The sequence below is a fragment of the Grus americana genome, chromosome 2 (genome assembly GCF_028858705.1).
Source record: "Grus americana isolate bGruAme1 chromosome 2, bGruAme1.mat, whole genome shotgun sequence".
In the NCBI taxonomy this organism is placed as follows: domain Eukaryota; kingdom Metazoa; phylum Chordata; class Aves; order Gruiformes; family Gruidae; genus Grus; species Grus americana.
Window position 1 is genome coordinate 138,927,065 of NC_072853.1, and position 20,856 is coordinate 138,947,920.

The 20,856-nt window shown below is 37.9% G+C and overlaps 1 protein-coding gene across 1 annotated transcript in view; it reads left to right on the forward strand.

The window, feature by feature from the left end:
- The first annotated feature begins 12,900 nt into the window (after nt 1-12,900).
- THSD7A (thrombospondin type 1 domain containing 7A) overlaps nt 12,901-20,856 on the forward strand; it is a 293,162-nt gene continuing 285,206 nt past the window's right edge. The window contains exon 1 of the mRNA XM_054817889.1: nt 12,901-12,993. The gene's annotated coding sequence lies outside the window, so the exon portion shown is untranslated. The remainder of the gene's footprint in view (nt 12,994-20,856) is intronic.

Here is a 20,856-nt window from a genome sequence, read left to right on the forward strand (position 1 = left end):
TTTTAAGTGTAAACACCACATAGCACTAAATCAAACTATGTCGTCAGATCTTTATTTTACAAGCTGGTCTTTTGAACAGCATTGCCGAAAGCTAGTTATTTGGGAAACTGCTTTAAGCAACTTTTAGTTCTGTAAATCAGAAAGTAAAGCTAGAATTAAGTTTTGCAAAAAAATGTAGTTCAGAAACTCAGAAGGTTCCTCAATATGTAATGTTATAAACTGCCTTATTTTTCTTAGCCTTCTTCGAGCGAATCAAATGTAATCAGCAAATTCATCTCTGTAGAAAACAGAATTAGAATTGATCAGGATTGTATTAGTAAAATGAGTGAGTCATGGTACTGCCTAAAGTTATGGGAAGCTCTACTTCTGTTTCACACTAATTAACAGATCATCTGTCCCCTTACCTCTCTTCATAAACAAAATTTACTTTGAACAACTTCTTGGTCCAGAGATGTGCATATTGTGTTTATTACACTTTTAAAATAACAAAATACAACACATTTCCCATGTCTGAGAGGGGAAATAATAAATCCATTATAATGAGACAAGGAATCCAGTTTTTGCAAAGGCTTAAGATAAGCTAAAATGGAAAGCTTTTTGAGAGATCTAGCATCTCACAGAAATTCTTCAAAGATTAGGATATTTTCTAACTACAGTCCCACCTCTCTCTTACAAAGACAAAACACCTGTATTGTACCAGTTCCCATTTTTTCTCTCTTGGGTTTTTTTTTTTTTTTTGAGTAAGATTTTGCTGACGCCTACATCATCAGTTGCCCCTGAGCAAAGTGACCCTGCTGGGTAAGTCTGTCTGTGCAGCGCTCCCGGTGATGGGGAAGCAGCTACCTGGACTGGCACCTTTCTGCCTGTGTCTTAGTAACCTATGAGTCTGACTGTAAAGAGCAGTAGAGAGCTATAGGACCAGGCCCTGGTAGTTGAAGTGCCAGAATTATGCATTGGCAGATCCTTGTCTGTGAGATAGATACCTCTCTCCAAAGAGTCAGCTTAGCTTTCATGTTTTGGAGAACTTCCATTCTTTACCTTAGCTTCGTATCCATTGCACAGAGATACTCTAATATCTAAGTGCGTAGATGGAACATCCTCTGGGAAATATTTGAGAAATCTCTTTTGAAGGTTAAGTGGTTTCTCACTAGGTAAGGGCAGATGGGATTGAGGGGCAAACTGGAGAAAGAGACAAAGAAGTTAAAATAAATGAATACAGCAGCAAGAATGAGTGAGAATGTGATCCTAAGGGTGATGATGGTATTTTTAGTTAATGGTAGAAGAAAAGATGGGGAAAGAATTACCTAATAAATTCTATTCTAATCAGAAGAACAGGTAATATCAGAATGCAAGGTCACATGTAAAAAGAAGCAAGATGCAGCTTACAGATAATCTGGTCTTTTTCTTGCTATGAAGCCTGTATATTCATGACAGCATCTTGCCTGTCTTCTAAAAGAATGTTAGGCATGCTCTAGTAGGGATTTAATTTTTGCTCAAGGAACTACCCTAATGTGACCTGAACATCTGAGACTTGTCTTGAGTTTATGCATCAGGAAATATTGGAAGGTCATATTTTATATTTTTACTTGAAGCATCTTTTGATGTCAGAAGCCTTGAGGACTATAAAAATCCTATTCCGTGGCAAGACTGACTGCATAGCTGTATGGTCGTGGTGCTTCTGATTTGCAGAAATTTCCATTATGATCATACCTGGGCCTTTAGTTTGTTTATGCCAGAAACACTTCTTTGGAGCATGCAGTAAGTATGTCTCACTTTGACCAAATGACTCTTAAACTGGAAATCTCTAGGCCCATAAACCTACTCTAACATTATAGAGAGAATGGATGTTTCAGACTATCTAAAGGTAAAGATTTGATGTTATATATCTAAGAGTAGCATTATGCTATGAGGTGTAAGCCAAAACCTTTAAGATTTGAGCTTCTAGCATTAAGAGCACAGACTAGAAGTTGTGTTTTGAACTTTTGATGTGTAGGTTTGCTTCAACGACAAGCGGACTCTTGTACTCTGCATTTATGCTAATTTTTCTGATTCATGGGTTGCTTTCTTTCCTTCTTTTATTACATTCTGATTTTTTCATTGCTTTTGTGCCATAATTTACTCTTTGACTATGACTTAACATGTTGGGAGGAAAGGAGGGAGTTGAAGACAACTAGCCCGTAAAGGCATCTAAAGGGCATGCAGATTTCTGAAGCCGTGCTTTTCCTTTCAAAGACCTTGGTATAGCCATGCATGTGCATTTCTACTTACATTATACAATCATAAAATAGAATTATTAAAATAACGTTATGTGAATTTATTAAATTGAAGTTATAAAATTAAAAAAACAAGCTGGTATGCCAATGTTACATGCACCTGTCCAAAATAAAGGGGACAACTCTCTGACAATAGTAAACTGGAGTTAAGACTTGCTTTTTTGTTTTGTTTTTTAACATGTTCATTGCTTTCTGATGAGGTGTTTAGGGATAATGAAATTAATTGTCCTTACTAGAGAACAGTCTGTGACCAGCTCTGTGGAAATAATGAATTTAGTCAGATTAAGCTGTGGAAGCATAGCTAGCAAACCTCCTTGGTAGAGTATAAATTGGTCAAAGCATAGCAAAGCAAACCCTCTTCCACAGGAAGAAATACTTAAATTATACCTGTGACCTATTGATTTAAATGAGCAGTCATAAAATATGTTGGAGGAGTTAACTATAGGATTTACTGAAGTAATATTATAGAACATAGAATTAGTTTGAGTAGATCCTGACACTTACTACTTAGTAGCTAAATCAACTGGCCTTGCATTTCACTAAGATTGATGTGAAGGAGAAAAGGTGAGCAACTGCTCTTGGTCCGGTTACACTGTGACGATGAAGGTGATGGAGCCAGCGCTTGGGTCTGATCTAAGGGTGAGGGAATCTCCAGAGACTTGTAAGATGCCTTACACTATTTCTATGTTATCTTCAAGTATAAAATGCTAAAGGGAATACTTGACGTAGTGTCATTTCCTTCCCTGCCCTCATCTTCTCGGAAAAGAAGAGTAACTTGAGACTTGAAAGGTCAAATGGAGTCACCTATGAAAGGAACCTGCACGCCACTGCGACTAGTTTCGCTATGTTCATAATCCAGCATCTGTTCTTGCAAATTGGCTAATTGTGTGTATTCACTAATTAGATGCTCAGTTAGTTAGCCATTTTGCTCAAACAATGGACATTTGCATGTGTAAAATGAAAGGTTTTATGGATAACTAACTCTTCCCCTGGTAATGAGCATTAAGCAGGGACCATCTTAAAGACATCCATCAACATTTCAAGGCTTCAGGGAAGTCGAGGGGGCTGGAATTCTCTTATGAATAAGCACTGCATAGTGTTGCCTAACAATTAAAGTATATATGTGGCAATATTAATACCAGAAAGTAGCAGAACTCAATATAAATGATAATTAGGAGAAATGACAGCTCAGCAAAAAGGAGCGATAGCATCATTAGTGCCACTAGGGGCTTTGTGAAGCATACCCTTCACTGTACGGCTATACAAAAGGGAAGGGGGTGGGGAACAACAGCTTTCGATTAGGCCAGATAGTTCTCTGGAAATTCAAATCATTGCCTAGACAGATTGCAATAATTTTCTAATTTTCAGAAGGGCCTAAATATGGCTTTTCAAAGGGTTTTCGATTAGCCATCATAAGTGCTTTTTGAAAATAGGACTTAAGCTTGTTGCCAGAGCCTTTCTTATACCTTCTCTCCATATTGTTAGGACAATTACTCTAGAGTGACAAACTGGTAGCCCTGAAGGTTTTTTAAAATACATTTAAACCTAAAATATAATGAACTATACACTGTGGAGTAGAAGATAGGATTCCAGATATCTCATTTAACATTTCTTTCTGTCTCTTGCATGGGGATTTTGTCTGCTTTGTAGGGATGATGTCAGTTTTATCTATGTTCATAAACCAACTTTCTAAGCTCTGAGGCAATTATAAGATGGGGGAAAATAAAAAAAAAGCAACACACAACAATTTTCAACTTTATTACTTTCTAGCCAATATCAGAGTTGTAACTTTTAAATTATGACTCCAGTACCTTTATTCACCACATCAAAGTTGAATAAAAGTTTTAAGCTATTTTATTTAGGATATATAACTGCCAATAGCACTTTGATTTTATATTTTTTAAAAAAATAATATCATTGCATAATTCTTTGTGTACCTCAGAGCTTATAGACACGCTTCTGATCATGTTTGTCAGTCTTGTCAGTAGGTGGGTGGTGTGTGTCCAGTGGAAGAAAAATAAAAGGCTGTAACTGAAATCCCAAATCCCAGCAGCTCTCAGCTATTGAAACAATCTTCTGCTTTGATTCAATGTAGCCTTTGAACAGGTCTCATTTTTTTCTAGGTGGGTGATTACTGTTCAGTTTGTGGAAAGATAGAAGCCATGGAGAAAGCAATTCTTGTCCCTGGGCCCCTCCAACCTAGGGATCTTGCAAGTCCAGCGGATTCGGCCTTTAAAAAGCAGCTGAATATCCATCTCTTTAATCCTTAACTCTGTTTGGGTTGTTGTTTTGTTTGGGTTTTTAAGTCAGCTAGAGAAATACAAGACTACAACCCCCCCAAACACTAGCTTGTAAAGCCTAGAGCCTGATGCTGAAAAAATAATCAGGTTTCTCAATGCCGAGTTTAGCTCAAAAATGAAATCTGTATTATTAATTAGGTGATTAAATGTGTGTGGTATATTAGTCAATGGTATTAGGTACTTTATTTTTTTGGCTTTTAAATATGTAAATATGTATTAGGCACGGCCGCAAAGAAATAATATACTCGTTAAAGCTACAGGAAACTTTGCTTTCAACCTCAAAGATGAGAAATGGGCTGTCGATTCTTTATTTGGTTTTATAAATCCCCTTTTGGAAACTTTCACTCAAATTTAGATAATGCTTCTGATTTCAGCTGTAGTGCTGGTGGACAGAATTTTGTGTGAGAAAGCCAGATTAGTTATTCCTATCTTTCCTCTTAGCTACACCTATTCTTTCATTAGGTGCTGAGACCTTATTGCTTCATTTAAAACCAAACCGACAAACAAAAAAGATCAACACTGATCTGAATAAAATCTGAAAAAAAAAAAAACCCAAACCAAAACCCTCCCACCAAATGTTTCTATAGCCAGGAAAGGAAAATTCCCTGAGGGGTCAGAAGACCCAGTCATATGAATAGACATGCACAGTTATTTCCCTCTAAGGGATTTTAGAATATAGAAACATAGCTCTGCAACCATTTCTGCTGGACAGTTTTTATTATGATTTATCTTCTTCTGCTAATGCTTATGTGATACCAGTTTAAAGAATGATAGTACTTTGTGTGACAGTAAAATGCCTTTGAAGACTACCACAACAAAATTTTTTCATATTCTACATACTCTAAAAATGTGCTAAATCTACATTTCCAAAATAACCCTATGTAGACCATTCTATACCATGCAGAGTTCATGCTGTATCGCTGATCAAGTCAGCTTAGACGACATCTTTTCTGAGGTATTAGAATAATGGTCTAATGAAAAATTACAAAATTAGTATTTGCGTATGCTATGCAATGTTGCAGTCTAGTAAAATATTGTCATCTTTTTAAAAAAAAAAAAGAAAAGTAACATCACAATAAAATTGATGATAAACAGCAAACGGAAAACTCACTGTGGAAAATAATTCCTGTGTTTGACAAGCACACCATTTCTGGATCCTGTCCCTTGGAACAGTGATGTTTCCATTTTTCCGAGCCAAAATCACAGTGAGCTGCAGCCTGCATTTGCCCATACCTGAGCAACCCAACACAGAAAAGGATGTACAAAGTTTAGAATTGAAAATTATGTTGTTTAGATTGTAGTGTATTAAAAAATTACCACTTCCAGTGGTCATGTTCAGTTCATGTGTCTTAGTGATAGGGTGACCTGGTGCCTGCTTTTAGTGCATGAAAAGACCCCATAAACCTTTATGTTGTCAGACCAGATCATATATTCCTTTTGTGTAAAACATATGCTATTTATATAGTGTCTGCATAGAAATAATACATTTTTTCCTCTTGAAAAAACTCAGTACAACTTTATGGCTAAAAATTCAAACAAATGAAAGCCTTGGAGATCTTTTCTCACCACGCTGCTACTACTCCCAGGGCCAAAGAGCATGATTTTACTCCGCATAGCTATCTAAGGAGGCTGCCTTGAGAGAATAGTAGTACATCGGTAGATCTGGAATGAGTGATACATTTGTTCTGACTGATAAATTAGTGATTTCTTGCAGCACACTTAAGGATGCTTTTGGGGATACGTTTTTAGCGTTCTATAGGCAAATCCAGGAAAGTTTCCCCAGTCATCTTCAACCAGACTGGATTTTCACAGTTCCTGATTTCGCTATGAATCAGGTCCTTTTTACCTCTGATATATGTCCCTTTGTGGCAGATTCAAACCTTCTTCATTCTGCCTAAATTTCAGCTACGCTGTCTGTCTTGAAATAGGATTACATATGTTTCCTAAGGGGTGATGAGATTAATGAGCAATTAGTCCAGAGTGGGCCAGCTTTTCATGGAAATTCCTTCCTTCTACGCATATTCTACATTTGTTATCAGAAACAGACCTTTATATTTTGAATTGCCAGCTCCCTGGAGTTTCTCTAGCCTCCAAACTATACTAAAAAAAAAAGTTTCAGTAAATTTGTCAGTTTAATTTTACTGTAAACATCATAACTGGCAAGAAAATACTCTATTTAGTAGTTAACTAATGTTAAGAAGGTTCATTATCATTAATAAAGTTATCATTATCATTAATAAAGATATCATTAATATCCAACTGGGGTTTCATATAGCCATTAGAAGTATAATAACAATGTGCAATAAAGCTTCTTGTTTTCGTAAATCAACTTTTATAATGCTAAAGCTGATGTGCTTTTGTTTCATATATATTGGATGTGCAGTGAATGATAGTTTCCATTTTCCAGGTAAGTACTTGTGAAGGAAAAGCAGGGAGTCCAGTGCAGAATATGTTGCAGGAGCATGAATCCACAACTGGAATGTTCTCCTCACACTCCTTGTACCTTCAGCTTAAAGCAAGGGAGGGATGGGTTAAAATACTGACATTAACTTGGGATGAAACAGTCTATTTTCTCCCCCCTGTGGAATATAGATGATCAGGGATATATATGCCTTTGTAAAAATACATTGAATTTTTCATGAAATTAATAACATTTCTCTAACAGTTTTAAAAATCTGACAGTAATTCATATTTCATAAAGAACTAGGTACATTGCTTAAAAATGTGCATACACACAAGAGCTCTCATGTTTCAAAAGTAATTTCTATTAAAATGCTAAGAAAAATAAAAGGCTTAGTGGATATTCTTAGGTACACCTAGATGGGCTACAACTTGGAGAACTCAGTGAGAAGAATGAATAGATGCTTTGCTGCACTGTAACAATGGAATCTTCTACACCGGGATTTCTATACTCCACATACCCTACCCCTATAAGATAGGGTAGACTTTGAGCTGACCTGCGTCATGACTGACAACTGACATTCCAACAGGTCCACTGCAGCAGCTGTATGCCATCCTGTCCTGTTCACAGGAAAGTACCTAAAATACTTTGTCCTGAGCGCCAGTATAATAGTAAGATTTTTCTTCAAGAGACCACATGTGCTTATTGACATGGCAAGCACAGAGGACCACAGATATAAATTGAAGTGGATTCTTGTAACTTTATTTCCTCTTTCAATTTCTTAAAGCATGAATTGTTGGAATGGTCCTATTAACCTCACTGATCTGAATAAAATTTTCACTGCTTGTTGCACTGTTGCAAAGCTTGCAGGCCTTAGGAAAAATAAATTTACCTGAAAAGCTAAATCCCCATGTGGATTAAAAAAATTAAAATATTAGCTACTTCTGCCCTGAAAACATTTTCTTGCTTTAGTTACATCAACATCATTCTCAGCTTCCAGCGCAGCCCATCGCTGTTCTGCCCTTGTGCCCATCCTTGTTCTGGGCAATATGATTTCAGGCTCTTCTTTCCCCCTTTCCCTCCAGGTGCTCTCTAGTCTTTCCTTCTGTCCCTACAAAGCCTTCCAGATTTCTGACTCTTGACAGCTGGAAATATTTATTGCTCTGATCTTCATAGTATTGCTGGAGTTAGTGGTAGATATAAAATATCATGATATCTCTCCTAAAACCTGATTCAAATATCAGTTCTTCCAAGCCAAGCCTTTATGGCATGGCAGAACTTCCCTCGATGAGCGATTTGTATTCCGGTACTTTCAAGTGTTCAGTTTTTAGGGGATACACAGATAAATGGATTTCAACAGGAGAGGAATGTCCAACATCTGCTTCCATTCGAGTATATTTTTCACAATCTATTTGTAGTAGATCAAATGCACTGTTAACAATTCAATTGATGTTCTAAGAAAAGAAAAATCTTCAGCAGAAGCCTTTTCAAAGATGTAAATCTGTTAGGAAAACTAACAGATGGAAGGTCTTCCAGTTTGGATGTTTCAGATATGTTTCTGAGGCTAAAACAGAGGTATCCCTAAATAGATGGAAAATTAAGTATTCTTTTGTGTTTCTCCTGCTTTAGGATGTGTGGTCAAAATACTAAGGGAGTGCCTTCAAACTGCTGTATTGCTTATTCTTGTAAGAAATAGTCCTTGAGTAAAAAAAAAAAAAACAAAACAGATTTTTGATTTTTGTTGGGAATAACATTTCAAATAGAGGAAGGAAAAATATGTTTATTCAATGATAACTTCTTTCCTATTTTAAAACAAGGCTGGAAGACAATGGTTCAGAAAAGATCAGATAATTACTGAATTGCATCATAGGCATGAACAATGTAAGTCTGCCTGCACTTCACCATCATTTTTGCCTTAAACGTTCAATGTAATCAGTGGTATAGTTGTGTGTGCTGTCTGTGTCCACATGGTGCTAGAAAATGAATTCTTTCTATATAGACTGTGAACAGGAATGCTAATTAGGATCTGCTGTGCTGGTGATTTCTTGAGTAGACTTCTGCCCACTGAAATAACTAATTAATATTGCATAAAGCATATATGTAAAATGTATGTAAAATAGTAACAACTCAGTCAATTTATCACAGCTTTGCTGAACGGAGGCGAAAGCTTCCTTTCCCACTCCAATTTGTTGAATTTTTTAGCTCCTTGATTATGAACGTGTATTTTCTCTTACCAAGTCCCTTAGGGAAGATTTTTTCCCTTATATTTTTTGCATCATTACAAAACCTCTGAAAGGTTTCACAAGTTCTTAACAGATTTAAGAAGATTTTTTTTTCTTGTTTCTTTAAAGACTGTCTCCCAGAACACTTGAGCCATTCTCTTTTCAGTTCTCATCTTTGATTTGTTCTAAAGGGCCTGAAAAAAACACACAAACCAAATTACAAACACACCTTGCAGGACTGCTAGATTTGTTTAGAATGTGGTGATGATCCTGCAATATAGCAGAATATTACATTTCAGATATACCTGCCTGCTTGTTTCTGGTGTAACATGGGGATTCTTTAAAACAAGAATGTCTGTATCCATGAGATGCTTGACATACGTATATGTATTTTTGATAAGTTTTTTATATATATATATATATGTATGCAGAGAGAAAGAGCGCATAACTTATGGAGAAATGGAGAATAAGTTAGAATACAAATAGAATAGAATAATGGTAAACAATTCAAAAAGTTTAAGATTAATACAACGGCTAGAAATTCTAGTTTTCTCTTTAGCTGAGATGGCAGACAAACCAGAGCTTGTGTGAACAAAAGGGAAAACAGTTTCAACCTAGATTACCCTTTTGCCAGTTCTTCCCTGTCCCAACCTCCCTCTGAGCTACCGTCCCTAACAGCTTCACTTCATGACCTATCTCAGCACTAACCACGTGGCTGTGCACAGACCGTGCACTTAAAAATGTGTATTAGTTTTCAAATATGCCTGAGAAAATGCATCTCAGGTAAATGTCATTATTGTTAGTGGAATAACATTCAATATTAAACTTTTTTTTTTTTTTAACATAAGGTCTGGGAAGATGTAATCTGCTTTGTAGGTGCTGCTGATACCCTTAAAGTTACTGTATGACCAACTTGTATGGCCAAATGGTATAGAAATGAATTTGACCTGAATCTTTGCTCTTTCTGACAGCAATAGGAACTTAGGAGGAAGTTTAACTTTGACCATGCTGTTTTGTGTAGGTTTCATCATAAGTACCTCTTTTAGAAGATGGATGAGTCATTTTAGCTATCCATTTTTAATACTGAGAGATGGGATAAACCCCCCACAAATAACAGTTTTACTATATAATAGTAAATTCAGTGAGATTTATTAAAGAAGAATAGGAAAGAGTAGTGAATTTGTGAACAGTTAGTGATATTTCTGAGAGGTCTGAAGCAAAGAAGGCTAAGGTGGAGGATCTAACTGCCATCTTCAACTACCGAGGGAGCACTTACAGGGAAGGCAGAACCACACTCTTCTCAGGAGCCCAGAGAAAGGACGAGTGGCAACAGACACAAATCGCAGCAAGGGAAATTCTTATTAGGACAAAAGAAAGCATTCTCCACAATAAGTAGTAATCAAAACTGAACCATTTTCCAGAAAAGGCAGAATCTCCATTCTTGGGGATTTTTGAATCTTGGCTGGACAAGGTGCTGAGGAAGCTGATCTGGCTTTGAAGTTGCACTGCCTTGAGCAGAGGGTTGAACTAGATCAACTCTAAGGGTCCTCCCCAACCCAAATTATTCTGATTGTATACAGTGATATTTCTAAGTCATTACAATGACCCAGTTCTCCACTTGAAGTATTAGTTTTGCCTGTTTGATTTAAAAATTAAATAATTTAAACCTGATTTTCCCTAGATTTTGCACCAAAGCTAGGAAAGATGATACTTGTGTGTGAGCCTGTTTCTGCATCAGATACTGAAGTAATTTAAAGATGAATCAGGGTACAGTGCTCAGTAAATCCAAGTGCTGAGAGTAAATTAAAAAAAAAAAAAAAAACAACCCAAACCAAAACAAAGCACTTTTGATATTTTGTACATTGCTTTTCTTAAATCTAATAAAAATAACATGAATTTTCCTAAAAGAAGTTTTTAGTAATGGGAATTACACTGATTAGCATGGTAAACATTTAGTTTACATATCACGAGGTTAACATTTGAATATTTTTTTCATAACTATTGTAAACTCTGTGTTTTGGACTGTGGTCCCTTATATATGATAGAATAGATGCTATTTTGAGTTTATAGAGCAGGTTTCTGCAAAATTCTGAATGTTGCTGTAGATTGATCACATTATTGCAGGACATGCAATCAAGTTCACAGTTAGTTGTAGACACTAGTCCTAAGCTTATATTTAGACAGGCATTTGACATATCAATCAATGTGATGCCATGAAAGATTGATTGAAGTTGGTGATACCCTAACTCACTTTTTCTATATGAAAAAAAAAAAAAAATAGAGGAGACTGATGAAAAAAGGTCTTCTCTCCATTTGGGATATTCAGATTCTGCAGAATGCCTAATGTTCTTTTAGAAGTAGTGAATAAAAGTGGCATTGATTCACTGCTTTCCTCAAAGTGCATGAAAACAAATAAAACTTGAAAAAAAATTATTTTAATGCAGTAGTTACTGCAAGTAAAGAGAAATCTAGTGGAGATATCAAGACACACCTATATCTCTACTTGCATATATCTCTCTCTCTCTACAGGTCTGCTAGTTTATTTCAGAGAGGGCATTAAAGCAATGATTTGGGTACTCGTGTAGTTTGCCTGGCTTTGCTTCTCATCCATGTCTGGAAGATCTCTGTGTGAAAAGTCTTGTTTCTTTTTCAGGTTTGAAGTTGCTGACATCCAGGAAGGAAACTCCAATACTTTCATTATTTAGAAAGGGAAATGTAACAGCAATTGGAAACACTCTTTCATAATATGAAGTGAATATTCATCTTCCTAAGAAACACTTCTCCTTAAGAAAATGTATGAGATTCTGTCATTGGCTGTTTAATAATTCCAGAAGTTGAGTGATTTACACCAGACCTGGAGAGTGCTGTGTTTGCCTGCCATCTGTCCCAGCTAATCTCTGAATTCCATCTACAAACGTGGATGACTTACAGCTTCCCTGATTAATGGCATCTATCATTTTCTTCGTAACACAGAGAAATTAATCTCGCCTTGTCCCAGGGGTCCACTGCAGTAATAGGTTTCAGGGGACAAGCAGCCCGCAAAAAGTCCTTTTGGAAATAACACCCTTTCCCTTTTTTCCTCCTTTTTTCCTCTTTTTTTCCTCCTTCTCCCCCTTCTTTCCTCCTCCTTTCTCCCCCTTTGCCCTCTTTTTTCCCTATTTCCCCCTCTTTCCTCCCTTTTTTCTTTTTTTTTTTTTTAAAAAAAATCCCCCCCCCCCAATCTCTCCTTGTTTCACACTCCTGACAGCGCCCCAAAGCCAGGAGCCCCCGCTCCGGCACCCGCCCGTCCGCCTGTCCGCAGGGCTGGGGCCGCGCTGCGCAGCGGGATAAACTCGGATCCGAGGGGGCGGCGGGCAGGTGCCTGCTCGGGCCGGACCGGGCCGGGCCGAGGAGAGGAGGAGGTGGAGAAGGAGAGTGCAGCCACAGCTGCATTGCGGATGGAGCCACTGGCTCTCGGGGAGGAGCGGCCGGGCCGCCGCGTGATGCCGGGGGGGCGGGTGAATGCCCGCGGAAGGGAGCGTGGGCGGTGCGGGGCACCGGGGGGGGGGTGGGTGGGGGTGCGGAGCCTCCGTCCCGCTCCGCCCCGCCGCAGGAGGGAGGTGCCGCCGCCGCGTCCCGGCGCAGGGAGCGGAGTGGTAAGTGCGGGCGGGGCGAGGCGGGGTGCGCAGTGCTGCCCCGGGGCGCCCTCCCTCTCTGGGGAGCATCTGCCCTGGGTTCGCCCTGCCCGGGTGGCGGCGAGGTGCGCGGAGCCACCGCAGATAGGTGCGGGGACAGCGCGCAGGAACCGCCGCAGAAAGGTGCGGGGAAAGCGCGCAGCTGCCCCGCGGCGCTGGGCTGGGAAGTTACGGGCGGCTGCGGCGGGCGGCCTCGGAGCCGGGCTCTCACCTGCGCCGTGCGCTTCGTCCTCTGCCCGCCGCTCGGCTCGGTTAAATCGGGACCTTGCCCACGGTGCCAGATAGAAGTGGGGGTCCCCGGGCTGCCGCGGCTCGGCCGTGAAGGAGTTGGGAGTTGGCTTGTTCTGGAAGTCGGTGCGAACTGTTATTGCCGTGGAGTTGCAGAGGCGGGCGGGTGTCCGGCTGGGAAAACTGCTCGGGAATTTTGTAGCTGTTATGCAGAGTTTAACAATCTTAGAAGCGGCTGCTTAGCGGTGGTTACGCTCTTTGGGGTGGGTGGAGGGAGGAGGCTTAAGTAAAAAAGCATGACGTGAAACCATGTCTATAAAAAGCGAAGAATACGCTGGGTGCAAAGAAGCCGCCAGGAGAGGGTTTGCCAGGCTTTCCATAACCGAGCCTTGGTTCAGGACTGAAACTGTCAAGTTGCTTTGTGAGAGCACGTAATTGCTGTCTCTGAAAGGCATTAGGCAAAAAAAATCTCGTTTGTCAGGTTAATTTGTGCATGTTACAGGAGTTGGGTTGTAGTCGTGCCCTTTATGTATAAGCCGAAGTACAACTCTGTGCCTGAAAGTGTTCAGTGCTGTTACTTACGTGGTTACAGGGTGGCTTGTAAGAGGACTGGTGAAGCTGATGCTGAAAGAATAGCAAGAGGCATGTGAAAAGAGAGCAGAGGGGATGGGGACAGGCTTATATCCCATACATACATTGAGAGTTCTTCTGGAGCACTCTTAACCAAAAGGAGAGTAAAGAAAAATGTATAATTAAAAAAAAATCATGCTTACGGTATATGCTGTTGGCATAAAGTTAAATTCAAGTCAAGTTATAAAAATAAAACATTGTCAACTTAAGTGAAATGTAAATCTGTGGTATTATGGAAACTGAAAAAAGTAGTCATGGATGTGGTTTTGTGTGTATGCGCTCTTTAATGTGTAACACTGAGGTTGGGATGCTTAATTCTGGGTTAAAATTCTGATGTGGCTACATTTAGCAATTTATAACTCAGCACTAAGTTTGACGGAGCTGCACTGAAGCAAGTTGTTTTAGCAGACTCTTGTACTCCATTAAAAATGCCCACTTTTTAAAAACTGATCAGGTCATCCTTTAGTTTTAATGTTTGTAGGATAACATATTAAAATTATTTGCCACTTATGTGTAGGTCACAGGACCTATCCTATCCTTTCCTAACTTTAGTCCTCTTTTCCAAAGATCCTATTGAGAGCGCCTTTTTTTCTGAGAGGTCTCTTGGAGGGCATCTGGAAGACAGTGGGAGGTGAATGTTATCAAAGTTGCTTGAGAACAGCATTCTGTGCTTTGGGAGCAGGTGATTTTTTAGGTACACGTTGTCCAAGATGTGTTACTGTTTTGGCCGTACTATTGGCTTTAGTTTGGAATGACTTGGTTTCTATTAAGGCCATCAGTATAATATTAAATAATAATTTAAGACTTGATTTTTAAAAATCAAGACTTATGTGACTGGTTAATTTTGTTAGACCTGTTCTGACTTGAGATTCAGCAGGACTGTAGAGATGTTTCTTTTTCATGGCTGAAGTTATCAGAAGTTTCATTGGGTTTATGGTACTCCTCTGGAGTAATGCACGTTTTCTAGTGAGATGACACGTGACCTATTTTGCCCAGATTTTTTATCCTTGGAACGGATTGAGGCTTAATATTGTCAATGACTTGTCTTTGTAAACTAAAGAATTTAGGGCATATTTAGCAACTATCACTTTATTCCTGATGTTTTATAATTCGTTTTACTGGGCGGTAGAACATACCAGAAATTCCAGCTGTGGTTAGGCACTTGGATCTGCATTTATCTTCCCACACTGTGCGTTTTATGACAGGAGGGAGTAGTGGGAAGCTGACAAAGTGATAATATTCTGACATAGTAATTCTATAGGCTATATATCATGTTAGACTACCATATATTACAGCAGTTGTACATAGTGTATTTGTCACAGCCGGCCGTAAGAGGGGGAAGGGAACTAGGATTGCCTCAGTTAGACCCTCCTTCAAATCCACATGAGATCAACAAATTTTTTATTTGTATCCTATTGAAACATTAATGCGGTCAGAGGAGAAAGGGATAATTTTAATGATTGCTTTGTACTTTATACTAAAAATCTTATTGAATTAATGAATTCAAGCGAGTTAGCCAAATCCCTCACTTTCCATTCTTAGTCGTTCCTTTGGTAACTACTCGGTCAGTGTGAGTGGGGTGAAATGCCTTGTCACTTATCTCTCCCTGACCGCTCCAAATTCTAAAGGTGCAAGTCACTGCTTTATTGCACTTAATCGATAGTTAATCAACGTATCCAAAATGCATTCAGAATGTAGTCAGGAAGAGAAAGTATTTTAGTTTTTGTCTTAACAGCTGCAAAACTGGATTAAATTAATTCTTATCCATAGCATAGTCTACCTTCTCCAGTTCTATTTCATTAGAATGAAAAGACAAAGTGTAGATAATATAAGGGATATCCTGGGATTTGATTCTTTAATAACATGAAAAAAGTTCTTGATTCTTCATTTTTTTTCTCATGTGCTTGTGACTTTTACCTGACAGGGTTTGAAGCCAGGATTAAATGTGTGGTGACGGAGATGCAGGAAAAAATGAGCTAGAATGCTAATATGCACATACATCACAGGTTTCAGTCTGCTATTCTGGATTGTTCTGATGTAAAAGTTACTCCTTCTTCCAGATGTGATGGAGAGATAAGGGAGATCCTGGTTGGTTTGACCAAGTGAAATGAAAGCTATGTAGGATATGGACTCCATCTGCAAATTCAGGAGGGGATCAACAGAAGGGAAGCAGGGCCTTGTGATAAAGGACACTGCTGGCATGAGAACAACTGAGTATCTACTACCTCTGATAAAATTTCTTGCAGGAATTCAGAGAATATCCCCCTGTTAGAGCACATGGGTTCTGAAACACCCAGTGGCAGCAGAGAGGGGTGGGGAAATACTGCAGAAATTTTGAGATGGAGTTTGTCTATTTTCCAGAATGGATTATATGCTTAGCAGTGGTATGGGCCCAGGGAAATGTTGGCATTTAGCTTCTGTCAAAGCTTTAAATATCATGCCACGCAACATGCCAATCCAGTTCCCTTTCAGTCTCTTTAAAACGCAGTTTCAGAAACCCTTCGTTCTTGTTTGGCGCTTGCCAATGTTTAACCCCTCTCGAGTGACTTCTCCTCTTCTACGTCAGGTTTAAGCTGCTTGTCTGTGCCTTAGCAGGGTAAAGCCGCATTGTGTGCAGCCTATCTCTCTATTCTTGTTTCTTTTGCCTTCCCTTCAGCAGCCCTCTAGGCTGCCTGAAGTGGGAGATTAATCTCTCCTGCTCTCGTTCCTCAGTCTGTGCTTGGGACTGGCTGCCCCTCTGTATGGCCTGACACACTTTTATAAATTCCCCCTGAAAACACATAATATTGAAAATGGTTTCCAATCATAGCCCTTTCATAAAAGAAATATGGAAAAAATGGGCAATGCAGATGTTTCCAGACATTCTACTTTCATATCAAGGGCAGCAAGGAAAGTGTCCACAGTAGTTTGTGGAGGTGAAACTCTTCTAACAATGACAGAGAATTTCAAAGGAAAAGGAAAGACAAGTTTAGAAGAGCTTTAGACTGGGGAATCTTGTTCTTTTTCTTCTTCTCTCTCTTTTTGGGTAGTGTATAAGAAAATATAATTTTGCTTTTGTGTGGCACACCAGCATCTTTAGCGGAACTACTCGCATTTCAGATAGTAGCACAGGCTTCAATTTACCTCTCAGTTTTTCCTTAGAAATGTCTTTTGGATTAATCCATTAGCAACCATCGTAGAGGATGTGCTGTGCTCTTTCTGGTTAAAGTCAGGATGACAAAGTTTGGGGAATACTACTCTGTGGCTTGGCGGATACTTAGGTAACCCATATACTTTGGGACAACTTGTTTGTCCATTTGGGTAGAAATGAGTTTACTTCTGATACAATTTTATTTAGTGGAAAGATACTTTACATGGGTAATTTTAAATGTCATAGATTCTGAATGGAGCAGGATAAGTGATGCTAGCCCCTCCTCTCTCCCCGGCGTATTAGAATATCGACGGTGGCTGTAGCGTTACGGAAGTGGAAATCCAAAACACATCAGACAGTTGAGTTGGAAGTGTGGACATCTTCACTCTGGCCAGCGTGGAAAGAGCTGAGAGGCATGTTGGCATGTTTAAGCCATTGTTAGGAAACTTGGATGATTTTTTGGAAATATGTCACTATGTTTATGAAATTATTTGGCTCCTTTCTGGCTTTTTATGTCTTCATTCTTGATTACTATCCACTACTTTGGTTCTCTTTTTATTTTTTTAAGCAACATCTCCTCTTGTTTGGTTACCAATCACTTTATTCTGCCTACTTCTGTGTCTTTTAGCGTCTATCTGCATCCCTAGAGCTAAGCCAATAGAAAGTTTAAAGTTGAATTTTGAAGCAAATGCTGTTGAGGTGTCAAACTTGTAAGTATATAAGGTCTATTAGTATTGTATTTAAGTGTCTGTGGATAACTTGCAGGGAAAAAGCGTATTATGAATGGTATCATATTGTTTTTTATTATGTTAAGACTTCTAGACAGAAATTTAATGGAGTTTTTAGTATTACTTTTGCTTAATAAAATTTCAGCTAGGTTCTAAAATTATTCGGGATAAATTGCCTGAGGGAGAGAATAAACACATGATTATTGCCTCGTATAATTTACAATGTGGGGTCTTTACTATGCAAAGAGTAAATAGTGTTATCTCTCTGAAATTCAAATACTTCTATTGAAATCTGTAATGTCATATGGAGGCAAAATTACATTATGTAACAATAACAAAAAGGCATTAAAGGAACTTACTAATTTTAATTTTAAAATTTTGAATTATATAATATATTTATTGATCTTTCTCTTTTCTTTGTGCTTTTGCTAAGCTTGAGACTTGTTTTTCTTTGTTTGAGGAAAGAGAATAAAAGTGATGAGGAGCCTACCCCAGATCAGTCAGTAATAATTTTGTCATAACGTTATCACCTACTTTAATGCATGTCTAGGTTTTATAGTCCTATTTTGAAATTAGCCAATATAATAAAAAAATCCAATCAGAAATGTGTATTTTTCAAAACCGTGCTTTTTATAAATATGCTTCAGGGTGCTGTGATTGTTCTTTTAAAAATCTGCTGGTCCTTTGATAAAGCTTCTCCTGCTTTGCTTTCGAGGGGTACTTAGTCTACCCATAGTATTTTAGACTGCCCCCCTACCCCCCATTCTTTAAGAGTTGAGCTCTGTCGCTGAAGGGGAGATGTATTCTCCCATTGACTTTAATACATGTAAGATTGGATTCTAATAGTCCAATAATTGTATAATATGGTGGTGTTCCTCCAATTAGATTAATCTTTTTGTATGTATCTTAAAATAATAGAGGACAGGTCAAGACATTCTGAGTAATCCACTCCAGTGACTATGTGATTATGTGAATTATCAGTTGCATGTAAATCTTACTAAGGATGATGGATAGAAATCTCAGATAGAAACGGTTGTAACAATACACCTTTTGTGGTCTCTGAAATTAATTTAATAAATGTTTTGGAGATTGACTAATACACATATAATGACCTTTTTGTTTGGGTCAATGTAAAGTCTAATATATCTTGGAGATTAGTATTGATCAGAGTAAAGCCAAAATCAATCTTGGATTTTGAGGGTCATTACACTTGGAAATAGGATGCAATACAGAAGATACTGCAAATGTTAGGTTGTGGAAGGCATTTACAGTAATTATAGAAAAAATAATCTTTTACTTATTTGTAGCATCTAAAAAAAAAAAATGGACAACCTGGTAAAAGAGTAGTTATTTACATAAGTAATAAGTTAAACTCCTTACATCTGTCCTTAGTTTGACAGATGATATCCAGCCTTCTTGAAGCTGATATTAAAGTTCTCTTCTGCTTCAGTGGTGGAGGGATTTTGTCCTCCCTGTTTAAAGTCATGAGCTGGTGCTGAGGAAAAGGTTAACCTCTGTTTGTTTAGAAATATATTTTTTTGGATGGTAAATTGTTTTCTGTCTTGACTCCCTTCCTTAGATGTTTCAGTTAAATTCAATCTGCACAATTGGAGAAATACATGTGTAGAGAAGTGAAAGAGTACACAATACCGTGTACCCTTCAAATATTGCATAGCAAGCATAATCGATTTCACTGAAGGTGAACTAGTGCTGCTTGCTAAATAAGAAATGTTTGAACAGAACATTTTATTTTTATTTTTTAATAGATTGTTTTGTTTTGTTTTGCCTGATATAAAGTCTCTGGCTTGGGTACCTCATTTAAAAATAACCTGGTGGAAATTTTGAAGATGTTGGCGGAGAGTTTGCAACATAAGTATTTCAATCAAGTTGGATTTTCAGAAATGTCTATTCTGTATAAAGCAAAACAGCGCAAACAGTATTTTATCCGAGATTCCTCTGTAAAAGATAATTTGCTTTCCCCTCATATTTTCAGAACCTATTAAAATAAATGAAGGTTATCCTATTTATCTTCTGCACAAAAGTCGTCTTCTGATATAACTTTTCTGCAGAAAGCACTGGATGATGTTCTCCACAATTAAATGGTATAATTCCATTGATGTCTGTGATTGTACTTTGGCCTGTCATCTAGCCTTATATATTAAAGTCTCCAAAACTGTAGTTAAGCTGATAGATTATGCATTTATATTTATGACTGGATACATATTTATGATCTTAATGATGTGTTTGAATGCAAATGGCAGTTTATATATACATGCACATGTATATCAGATTCAGGGACCCTGCAGCATTGTCCTTGAAAATGAAAGCCTTATATAAATGCAAGCTATTGATATTGGAAATGATCTTCAAAGCTGCTCCATTTAAAGATATTTAACTATTAATAATGAGCTACATCCCAGATATAGCACCGGTTTGTATTCTGAGAGATCAAAGTGCCAAGATTGTAGACAGCAGTTCTCAGGCTATGAAAGTCCTCTTACCTGAGCAGCTCTTCTTATCAGTGGACTTCTCCTGAATTTCTCATAATAGTTATCCTCAGAGAAAATCTGCAGTGTGTATATTAAGAAATTCACCTTATTTGTACATCAAATAATACTTTGAAATGTATTAGCAGGAATTTTTAGAGTGAGGGCTAATGTATGCCACTTCTTGCTGCATTGAAAGTAATACAGTGGCTTTGGATTTAAGGCAGGCTCAGCCAAAAAACAAACAAACAAACAAAAATCTGATAGCTGTTTTTCAGAATAAAATTGTTTAATAGTTAGAATAAACCTTTTTTTAAAAAAGCCTCAGAAAATGTGACTTTCAGTGTAGAAATATTTTTCCTCTTACTGAAATGTTCTGGATGAAATTTGCAAGATTATTTTCCAATTGACATTCCCACGTTGGATAGTATTTAGGTCAGTTTTACTAATTAGAAGTTTGTCTGCAACCATATCCTAATGCTTTCTGTTCCTCTGCTTTAAATGCTCACAAAAGAAGATTCTAGAATTGAGTTAAAGAGTTGTCATTCTTTAGCTTCCCAAAAGAAGGAAGTAGTATATAGTAATAATATTATATTTTCTGATTTTTGATAGTTTTTTATTTTTTCTTCAATGAAACTAATGCATTGTGGTCAAAAAAAGTAATGATTTTTCTGTTGTGCTCAACATTTATATTAACACTTGCTTACTGTAGAAATTATTAAATAAAACACAGAAGAACTAATCCACATTGAGCTAATTAAGCTCAAGATGCATGTGAGTTCTT